Source organism: Schistocerca piceifrons, chromosome 3 (assembly GCF_021461385.2).
Source record: "Schistocerca piceifrons isolate TAMUIC-IGC-003096 chromosome 3, iqSchPice1.1, whole genome shotgun sequence".
NCBI lineage: Eukaryota > Metazoa > Arthropoda > Insecta > Orthoptera > Acrididae > Schistocerca > Schistocerca piceifrons.
In genome coordinates this window covers 945,670,789-945,682,927 of record NC_060140.1, presented here as the reverse complement: position 1 = coordinate 945,682,927, position 12,139 = coordinate 945,670,789, and positions in this window count along the sequence as shown.

Genomic DNA, 12,139 nt, shown 5'->3' with positions numbered 1-12,139 from the left:
AAATTTTGAAAGCTTCTATTCTCTTCTTGTCCGAACTATATATCGTCCATGTTTCACTTCCATACATGGCTACACTCCATACAAATACTTTCAGAAACGGCTTCCTGCCACTTAAATCTATACTCGATGTTAACAAATTTCTCTTCTTCAGAAACGCTTTCCTTGCAATTGCCAGTCTACATTTTATATTCTCTCTACTTCGACCATCATCAGTTATTTTGCTCCCCAAATAGCAAAACTCATTTACTACTTTAAGTGTCTCATTTCCTAATCTAATTCCCTCAGCATCACCCGACTTAATTCGACTACATTCCATTATCCTCGTTTTGCTTTTGTTGATGTTCATCCTATATCCTCCTTTCAAGACACTGTCCATTCCGTTCACCGAGCGGGGTAGCGCAGTGGTTAGACACTGCACTCGCATTCGGGAGGACGACGGTTCAATCCCGCGTCCGGCCATCCTGATTTAGGTTTTCCGTGATTTCCCTAAATTACTCCAGGAAAATGCCGGGATGGTTCCTCTGAAAGGGCACGGCCGACTTCCTTCCCAATCCTTCCCTAATCCGATGAGACCGATGACCACGCTGTCTGGTCTGCTTCCCCAAACCAACCAACCAACCATTCCGTTCAACTGCTCTTCCAAGTCCTTTGCTGTCGCTAATAGAATTAGAATGTCATCGGCGAACCTCAAAGTTTTTATTTCTTCTCCATGGATTTTAATACCTACTCCGAATTTTTCTTTTGTTTCCATCACTGCTTGCTCAATATACAGATTGAATAACATCGGGGAGAGGCTACAAGCCTGTCTCACTCGCTTCCCAACCACTGCTTCCCTTTCATGTCCCTCGACTCTTATAACTGCCATCTGGTTTCTGTACAAATAGTAAATAGCCTTTCGCTCCCTGTATTTTACCCCTGCCACCTTCAGAATTTGAAAGAGAGTATTCCAGTCAACATTGTCAAAAGCTTTCTCTAAGTCTACAAATGATAGAAATGTAGGTTTGCCTTTCCTTAATCTATTTTCTAAGATAAGTCGTAGGGTCAGTATTGCCTCAGGTGTTCCAACATTTCTACGGAATCCAAACTGATCTTCGCCGAGGTCGGCTTCTACCAGTTTATCCATTCGTCTGTAAAGAATTCGCGTTAGTATTTTGCAGCTATGACTTATTAAACTGATAGTTCGGTAATTTTCACATCTGTCAACACCTGCTTTCTTTGGGATTGAAATTATTACATTCTTCTTGAAGTCTGAGGGTATTTCACCTGTCTCATACATCTTGCTCACCAGATGGTAGAGTTTTGTCAGGACTGGCTCTCCCAAGGCCGTCAGTAGTTCCAATGGAATGTTGTCTACTCCCGGGGCCTTGTTTCGACTCAGGTCTTTAAGTGCTCTGTCAAACTCTTCACGCAGTATCGTATCTTCCATTTCATCTTCATCTACATCCTCTTCCATCTCCATAATATTGTTCTCAAGTACATCGCCCTTGTATAGACCCTCTATATACTCCTTCCATCTTTTTGCTTTCCCTCCTTTGCTTAGAACTGGGTTTCCATCTGAGCTCTTGATTTTCATACAAGTGGCTCTCTTTTCTCCAAAGGTCCCATTAATTTTCCTGTACGCAGTATCTATCTTACCCCTAGTGAGGTAAGCCTCTAAATCCTTACATTTGTCCTCTAGCCATCCCTGCTTAGCCATTTTGCACTTCCTGTCGATCTCATTTTTGAGACGTTTGTATTCCCTTTTGCCTGTTTCATTTTCTGCGTTTTTATATTTTCTCCTTTCATCAATGAAATTCAATAGTTCTTCTGTTACCCAAGGATTTCTACTAGCCCTCGTCTTTTTATCTACTTGATCCTCTGCTACCGTCACTACTTCATCTCTCAGAGCTACCTATTCTTCCTCTACTATATTTCTTTCCCCCATTCCTGTCAATTGTTCCCTTATGCTGTCCCTGAAACTCTGTACAACCCCTGGTTTAGTCAGTTTATCCAGGTCCCATCTCCTTAAATTCCTACCTTTTTGCAGTTTCTTCAGTTTTAATCTACAGTCATAACCAATAGATTGTGGTCAGAGTCCACATCTGCCCCTGGAAATGTCTTACAATTTAAAACCTGGTTCCTAAATCTCTGTCTTACCATTATATAATCTATCTGATACCTTCTAGTATCTCCAGGATTCTTCCATGAACCAAGTGTTAGCTATGATTAAGTTATGTTCTGTGCAAAATTCTACCAGACGGCTTCCTCTTTCATTTCTTAGCCCCAATCCATATTCACCTACTACGTTTCCTTCTCTCCCTTTTCCTACACTCGAATTCCATTCACCCATGACTATTAAATTTTCGTCTCCCTCCACTACCTGAATAATTTCTTTTATCTCATCATACATTTCATCAATTTCTTCATCATCTGCAGAGCTAGTTGGCATCTAAACTTGTACTACAGTAGTAGGCATGGGCTTCGTGTCTATCTTGGCCACAATAATGCGTCCACTATGCTCCTGGTAGTAGCTTACCCGCACTCCTATTTTTTTATTCATTATTAAACCTACTCCTGCATTACCCCTATTTGATTTTGTATTTATAACCCTGTATTCACCTGACCAGAAGTCTTGTTGCTCCTGCCACCGAACTTCACTAATTCCCACTATACCTAACTTCAACCCATCCAGTTCCCTTTTTAAATTTTCTAACCTACCTGCCCGATTAAGGGATCTGACATTCCGTGCTCCGATCCGTAGAACGCCAGTTTTCTTTCTCCTGATAACGACGTCCTCTTGAGTAGTCCCCGCCCGGAGATCCGAATGGGGGACTATTTTACCTCCGGAATATTTTACCCAAGAGAACGCCATCATTTAACCATACAGTAAAGCTGCATGCCCTCGGGAAAAATTACGGCTGTAGTTTCCCCTTGCTTTCAGCCGTTCACAGTACCAGCACAGCAAGACCGTTTTGGTTAGTATTGCGAGGCCAGATCAGTCAGTCATCCAGACTGTTGCCCCTGCAACTACTGAAAAGGCTGCTGCCCCTCTTCAGGAATCACACGTTTGTCTGGCCTCTCAACAGATACCCCTCCATTGTGGTTGCACCTACGATACGACCATCTGTATCGCTGAGGCACGCAAGCCTACCCACCAACGGTAGGGTCTTTCCATTGTAACTAGTTCTGACGTCATAAATATTGCGCAATACTTTAAAATGAAGTAAACAACCTGAAACGTTTCTAGCATGTCAGGAGTAATACAAAATCAATGTGTTGGATATCAGTTCAATAACTTTAACCATTTTCGAAATGTGGATGTTTTTCTGTAAAAATCATTGGCGCAACAGAAAAGAGCTAGAAACTTAAAAATTTATATTTAGATTCCTTTTGCATAATAATTTAGTAGAAACAGTATTCTGGATCTCACAAATTAAAATTTTAGTCGAAATTCACGATTTTCTGATTTTTATCTTAAAAATTAAGGAAGCAAGATAGATTAAGTAGGCGAATAAATAAAGCTAGGATGTTTAAATTTAAGTAGAAGGGAGATCCGCTATAATCATAAAGAAGTGAGAAGTTTCAACTGAATAACTATAAAACTATAGCGATAGCGTATCTCTAAAGGGCAAGTTCAGAGCTTGTCTACTGCGTGTAGTTTAATTAAATTAATTATCTCGCCCAAAATATTTGACTTAGCGAGGTCAAACTTTTATTATGATTACTTACCTGTGTGCTGATTGCACATTTAAATTGAGAGCTTCATCGGCCATCAGCAAAGGAAGCAATGATTTATTCGATAACTTAAAGTGGTGCGTTACTAGCCCAGCGGCTAGTCGGGAGAGCAGATTTGATCAGGCGCTCCCTTAGCCGTCCGCACCGCGGCTTTATATATAAGAACGCTGCGCGAGAAGAGGAAGGCCCCAGTTCTCTCCAGACGCTGAATAGAACGCCATCTGTGTCGGGAGTCGCGTCGCGTCGGTATCGTTGATATAAAAAGCCTCGGATGCAGTAATAAGTTACTTCGGAAACGCGTAACCATGAAATCGCTTTCGAGTGAAGTGTTAATTTTGGGATGACGTTAATGATCTATCTTTAGTATGCGTATATCGTATTTTCACGTGCCGCCACAGGACAGACTTTCTACCATTATTAGCGTGGCGTTTGATGAACATTATCATCAAATTATGGTGAGCATTCACTTAAACATTTAATTTGAACAGTTATAGTTACATCAGCGCATTAGACTCTGAACTGCTCTGGTAGTTGGATTGTGTGGATTCTTTTTGGTCTGTGACTTTCAGAATATAGTGAACATTTTAGAGAGAATGGTTTTTGATTATGAATCCCAGACAATCTCCTAATTCCTCAGAGCTATAAACTGTAGCTATAAATGTATTTCTCAGATGAAGTGGGCACTAGGAATTCTAATTGCAGGCTTCACGTTTTGCTAATCACTTTCTGGTTGCCAATATTGTAGTTAGAGAGCCAGTGTTGAGAACGGCAAACAACAGCATTAAATAAATAATAGGAACATTAATACCAATTATTCCACCCACCACCCCACACTCTCACCAATTGAAAACGTCTGGTCAATGGTAGCCGAGCAACTGGCTCGTCATGATACGCCAGTCACTTCTCTTGATGAACTGTGGTATCGTGTTGAATCTGCATGGGCAGCTGTACCTGTACACGCCTTCCAAGCTCTGTTTGACTCAATGCCCAGGTGTATCAAGGCCGTTACTACGGCCAGAGGTCGTTGTTCTGGGTACTGATTTCTCAGGATCTATGCAACCAAACTGCGTGAAAATGTAATCACATGTCAGTTCTAGTATCATATATTTGTCCAATGAATACCCATTTATCATCTGCATTTCTTCTTGGTGTAGCAATTTTTATGGCCAGTAGTGTATATTAAGGGTTCACAAATTGTTCGGACGTTAATTCCATGGCGCGAGCGTGGGAAAAATCTCAGTCTATCGCCTGCTTTCGAGGTGGGTTTTACTGTTTATTGAGTTTACAAGGACGTTTAGGAAGAGGGCGCCCAACAGAGCGTGGAGCACGTGACTAATTGGAGGTGTTATGTAATGGACGAATCTGAATTGTCGAGGGTTATTAGAAGACAATAAATGTAATTTTTCTGCGATAGAAATTTGAATGGTGGAGTTCTCTTGCATGTCCTTATCTTCTTGACAATGTTCCAGTGTCGTTTGCAGAGGAGATGGGAGGAAACAGTTGCTGATGGTGTACTGTACTGTTGATGGTGTACTGAAATGCTGATGGTATACTGACTGATTGCGGTGCTTGTTGTCAAATCCAGTGGTCGCACTTGGGCAATTATGGGGGTAGTTAGATGGCTTCAGGGCACTGAGCAGTGCTGTAGAGGAAGTGACTGTTTTAACCTAATCTCGCGGCTCTAAGCGAGGCTGGTGACCCAGATTAAACGTGACAGCATATGTGTAGCAGTGCATAGGAATTATCCAGGTCCCTCAACAAAGGTTTCGGAGGAAGTTTTTTGTTTCAAATGACGGTTTTGTCACATTCCCGAATGTTGACCATTCCTCTTGCGACACCCTGCATAAACGACTTAACTATGAAAGCAACAGGAGGGAACTACAGATCAGTAACCAGTAGTTAACTGAAATTAAAGCAAATGTATTCTTGATAAAACCAATATACACTGCTGGCCACCGTAAATGCAACACCCTGAAGGAAGCATCCGAATCGAGTGAAATTTACACCATGGGTTTGCAGCGATGAGATATGCAACTGATTAGAATTTCAGCGCAGACGCACATCACGCGCGCCTGTGGCGCCACCTCATAGCGCCATTTAAGGCTTGGCGATTTCGACGAGTGTACGTTCGGCACGTGTGTTTACCTTGTGGTTGTTTCACAAGACGATCAGTTATGCCTCGTAGACAACAGCGAACATCGTTTGATCAAGTATCCGAGTTCGACAGAGGAAGGATAGTGGCTCACCGAGATTGTGGATTATTATACAGAGAAATCGCTAGTCGTGTTGGACGAAACCAAACAACTGTAATGCGAATATGTGACCGTTGGATGCACGAGGGTACGACGGACCGACGTGGTCGATCGCATTCACCTCGGTGCACCACTGCACGTGCTGATAGGCAAATTGTGCGCATGGCAGTGACGGATAGCTCAGTGACATCCCGAACCATAGCACAGCACATTGCGTCTGTAACGCATCATCCAGTGTCTGCGCGTACCATTCGACGCCGTTTACAGCAGAGTGGTCTGTCCGCAAGACGTCCATTGCTTCGTCTACCATTGACGCAGAACCACAGACGTCTCCGTCGCCAATGGTGTGATGACGGACGGATGTGGACGGCAGAATGGAATGACGTTGTCTTTACTGACGAGGCACGCTTCTGTCTGCAGCACCACGATGGTCGGATTCGAGTGTGGAGACACCGTGGAGAGAGGATGCTGGACAGCTGCATTATGCACCGCCACACTGGTCTTGCACCGCGTATTATGGTATGGGGCGGTATTGGATATTACTCTCGCACGCCTCTAGTACGCATGCCGGTACTTTAAATAGCCGGCGCTACATATCCGAGGTGCTGGAGCCAGTTGTCCTTCCTTACCTTCAGGGCTCGGCCACAGCCATATTTCAACAGGATAATGCGCGACCACACGTGGCACGCATTGTCCAAAGGTTCTGCGTCAATAACCAGATTGAAGTGCTTCCCTGGCCGGCTCGCTCTCCGGATCTTTCGCCGATAGAAAACATGTGGTCCATGGTTGCTCAACGAGTGACCCAGATTACATCCCCAGCTGCCACACCAGATGATCTTTGGCAACGTGTGGAAGCTGCTTGGGCTGCTGTACCCCAGGAACACATCCAACGTCTCTTTGACTCAATGCCGAGACGTGTGGCAGCGGTGATCTCCAACAATGGCGGCTACTCTGGCTACTGATTCTGGCAGGAACCACATGTCACACACGTCTGTAAACGTAATCATTTGATACTTGGTCAACATGTTATCTACAAAATAAATTTTGTTGTGCTACCTCTGGTCTTTCTTGGTGTTGCATTTTCGGTGGCCAGCAGTGTAAATACCAGGCAGTCTTGCCACGACATATGGGATTTAGCCATTCCACAGTTCCGGAGTGTATGGCTAGATCACAGTAGCACCAGCTAAAGGCACGTGAAGAATCAAATGGAAAACAACGATTACTCTTCTGTCTCTAGACAGAGTGCTAGTAGGGAAAACAGAGATGAATTGTCAGACTTGAGAATCACGAACGGAAGCAGTCAGCCATGAGGTGTCACGTGATATGGGAATGCAGACGGGGGCAGCACGACAAAGACTACCACTTTAACATACACTATCTGATCAAAAGTATCCGGATAACCCCCAAAACATACGTTCCTCATATTAGGTGCATTGTGCTGCCACCTACTGCCAGGTACTCCATATCAGCAACTTCAGTAGTCATTAGGCATTGCGAGAGAGCAGAATGGGGCGCTCCGCAGATCTTGCGGACTTTGAACATGGTCAGATGATTGGATGTCACTTGCGTCATACGTCTGAACGCGAGATTTCCACATCCCTAAACATCCCTAGACCCACTGTTTCCGATGTGATAGTGAAGAGAAACGTGAAGGGACACGTACAGCACAAAAGCGTACAGGCTGACCTCATCTGTTGACTGACAGAGACCGCCGACAGTTGAAGAGGGTCTAATGTGTAATAGCCAGACATCTATGCTAACCATCAAACAGGAATTCAAAACTTCATCAGGATCCACTGCAAGTGCTATGACAGTTAGGCGGGAGGTGGGAAAACTTTGATTTCACGGCCGAACGGCTGCTCATAAGCTACACATCACGCTGGTAAATGCCGAACGACGACTCGCTTGGTGTAAGGAGCGTAAACATTGGACGATTGAACAGTGGAAAAACGTTGTGTGGAGTGACGAATCACGGTACACAATGTAGTGATCCGATGGCAGGGTGTGGGTATGGCGAATGCCCGGTGAACGTCACCTGCCAGCGCGTGTAGTGCCAACAGTAAAATTCGGAGGCGGTGGTGTTACGGTGTGGTCGTTTTGTTTCATGGAGGGGGCTTGCACCCCTTGTTTTGCGTTGCACTATGACAGCACAGGCCTAGACTGATGTCTTACGCACCTTCTTGCTTCCCACTGTTGAAGAGCAATTCGGGGATGGCGACTGCGTCTTTCAACACGATCGAGCACCTGTTTATAATGCACGGCCTGTGGTGGGCTGGTTACACGACAATAACATCCATGTAATGGACTGGCCTGCACAGAGTCTAGACCTGAATCCTACAGAACACCTCTGGGATGTTTTGGAACGCCGACTTCGCGCCAGGCCTCACCGACAGACATCGATACTTCTCCTTAGTACAGCACTCCGTGAAGAATGGGCTGCCATTCCCCAAGAAACCTTCCAGCACCTGATTGAACATATGCCTGCGAGAGTGGAAGCTGTCATCAAGGCTATGGGGTGGGCCAACACCATACTGAATTCCAGTATTACTGATGGAGGGCGCCACGAACTTCGAAGTTATTTTCAGCCAGGTGTCCGGATACTTTTGATCACATAGTGTACGTCGAAGTTCGCGGTGCAAACTGAGTATATGCATCTCAATAAATGACCAAGTTGCCACGAGCATTCATACGCGAATAGTCTCGACTACAGATGATAGAATCTACACACGATTGACTCCAAGATGTGAAAGTCATCACATGTATCGCGAAATGGTGGCAACTACTGCACCACTGCTAAGCGGAGATGACTAAGAACTGCAACGAAATTGGATCGAGAGCGAGTGTCTCTGGAGTTTTGTTGCCTCAGGAGCAGCACAACAGCATGCGTCCTCCGACGTTCCTGTAGCAAACGGTTTGTAGTGCTTTCGACTAACGGGGCACTTCGGCCCCTTGCCGCTCATGTTGGTGACCCTGTGATGGCGCCAGTTCTCCGAACATGGGCGGTGCTAGCGTTCCTCAATGTCGGCGTGCCTACAGCTTGATTTGAAAGTAACAGTCCCCAACTTCTACCGATTTTCGCCATCTTGTGCATTTTCTCCTTTTTCTAAATTAATTACTAGGCGATCATGAAATAGCTCTGTCCCTAACATTCGAAACTCCTCTACTCAGGCGAACCATGGTTGGTTTAAGTTGGCTGAAGAAAACTGATTTCAATGCAAAAATTGACTGATTAACTTCATTGACTTTTTAATTAACCGATTCATATACACGTGTTTAGTGTCACTTACGTCGTGGCCACATAATCAATACGACTCTGTTTTGATTTTAATTTAATTTAGCTCTCTCTCTCTCTCTTTGTAATGAGGTTGGACTAAGTTGTGGAGACTTCTCCACATGCTTCATTTGTGTCACAAAAGCCTCCGGGCTGTGGGGGAAGGCATCCCCTAAAAACCCTATTACGCCACTACGAATAAGAGGTGATTATGAGTTCCAATACACGTTAGTAAAGCTGACTATAATCTCTCAAAGAGAAACCAGATCGAAAACTCCAGCCAGACGAAGAAAGTTTATAAAGTAAACATGGTAAATAAATGGATCAATATGAAAAGGGACGGATGATTTGAAGTAGTCGTATGCATTGGCCGAAAGTGTGTGTTATGTTACATCAGGACTAAATTTAATTACATAGAATTTAGGTTACGAGGTGCATTCAAGTTCTAAGGTCTCCGATATTTTTTCTAATTAACTACTCACCCGAAATCGATGAAACTGGCGTTACTTCTCGACGTAATCGCCCTGCAGACGTACACATTTTTCACAACGCTGATGCCATGATTCCATGGCAGCGGCGAAGGCTTCTTTAGGAGTCTGTTTTGACCACTGGAAAATCGCTGAGGCAATAGCAGCACGGCTGGGAAATCTACGGCCACGGAGAGTGTCTTTCATTGTTGGAAAAAGCCAAAAGTCACTAGGAGCCAGGTCAGGTGAGTAGGGAGCATGAGGAATCACTTCAAAGTTGTTATCACGAAGAAACTGTTGCGTAACGTTAGCTCGATGTGCGGGTGCATTGTCTCGGTGAAACAGCACACGTGCAGCTCTTCCCGGACGTTTTTGTTGCAGTGCAGGAAGGAATATGTTCTTCGAAACATTTTCGTAGGATGCACCTGTTACCGTAGCGCCCTTTGGAACGCAATGGGTAAGGATTACGCCCTCACTGTCCCAGAACATGGACGCCATCATTTTTTCAGCACTGGCGGTTACCCGAAATTTTTTTGGTGGCGGTGAATCTGTGTGCTTCCATTGAGCTGTAGATTGAAAAATGGCATCCATGTCTCATCCATTGTCACAACCGACGAAAAGAAAGTCCCATTCATGATGTTGTTGTGCGTCAACATTGCTTGGCAACATGCCACACGGGCAGCCGTGTGGTCGTCCGACAGCATTCGTGGCACCCACCTGGATGGCACTTTTCGCATTTTCAGGTCGTCATGCAGGATTGTGTGCACAGAACCCACAGAAATGCCAACTCTGGAGGCGATCTGTTCAACAGTCATTCGGCGATCCCCCAAAATAATTCTCTCCACTTTCTCGATCGTGTCGTCAGACCGGCTTGTGTGAGCCCGAGATTGTTTCGGTTTGTTGTCACACGATGTTCTGCCTTTGTTAAACTGTCGCACCCACAAAAGCACTTTCGACACATCCATAACTCCATCACCACATGTCTCCTTCAACTGTCGATGAATTTCAATTGGTTTCACACCACGCAAATTCAGAAAACGAATGATTGCACGTTGTTCAAGTAAGGAAAACGTCGCCATTTTAAGTATTTAAAACAGTTCTCATTCTCGCCACTGGTGGTAAAATTCCAGCTGCCGTACGGTGCTGCCATCTCTGGGACATATTGACAACGGAGGCCTTAGAACTTGAATGCACCTTGTATGTCGAACAAAGCAGTGTCATTTGCAGCAGTCGATTTGGAATAGATCAGTTAGGAGCAATCGATCTCGGATTCACGGAAAACGGAGAAAGTTCAATAGAATTATAACAGCAGTGGGAACTGGCCACTGTTTGTAGCGGTTCGAAGTTGCACTGACCACATCGACAGACTTCAAGCTGCTGTCCTGGTCTGCAGCGGTGTTGAAGCAGCTGTGGTGAAACCTATGCTACCTCAGGTGCCTCTAGCGTCGCCTTGGATTCCCGTAGTCGTAACGCCTTCTGATTCTCTGGACCTCTCTGGTTCACATCTACTTGAGGGAGATGGCGAATGGCGAACACTGGCACTGGCAGAAGGTGAAAGAGGTTATTGGCAGCACTAACGGCAGATTTTAAGTCTCGCCCATTGACGAGAGCACGTTCGAGGCACGACGGGATACCTTGTCTGTCGGTACTAGGACTGAGTTCTGGACAAGTGCAGAGGATACGTGTGCTGGTCACTCAGAGCTGAAACGCTAGGAGAGAGAGGAACACAGGGGGAAATAGCTGGCAGGGCAAGAAGAAAGGAGAGGGGTCACTCAGTATATTTGCCTTTTCAGGCGGTTATTAAGGATACTGACAAGGGGAGGCCGCCAATTGTGAAATTCAGATTCAATTCATACTGCGCATAACAAAAGCTCATGACCAGAGGTGTAATGTGGCAAAGCACCAAGATGCACTTCTCAGCCGTTGTCGAGAAAATCGACAGTTACAAGAAACCGTTTCGGTGAAATACTCTCAACGATTAACAATTATCGACAGCGTCGTGGCGCAGCGGTAAGCGCTCGGGTTCGTAATCCGAAGGTCGCCGGATCGAATCTCGCGCCATGCAATTTTTTTTTTTTAGTATTTGTTTCTTGTTATTCAAATATTCAAATGTGTCTACACACACACACACACACACACACACACACACACATATATATAATTCCCGGCAATCAGTTGCAACAATTATGCATATAATAAGTTGTTGAAAGTCGTTTGTCGTGAAAAAATAATGTTAACCACGTATAGTTAACGGAAGACGTAGATACGATATTCCGAAACGAATACATATAGCGTAAGTCAAACGTTCGAATTAGAATAGAGACCCCACGAACACAAATTTGCTGTGGCAGGTATGAAATATAGACTCCGTTACTCGCTCGTTACACTTGAAGGACAGATGTTGAATGGGCCGAAACGAGCCGCCGCGTAACAGC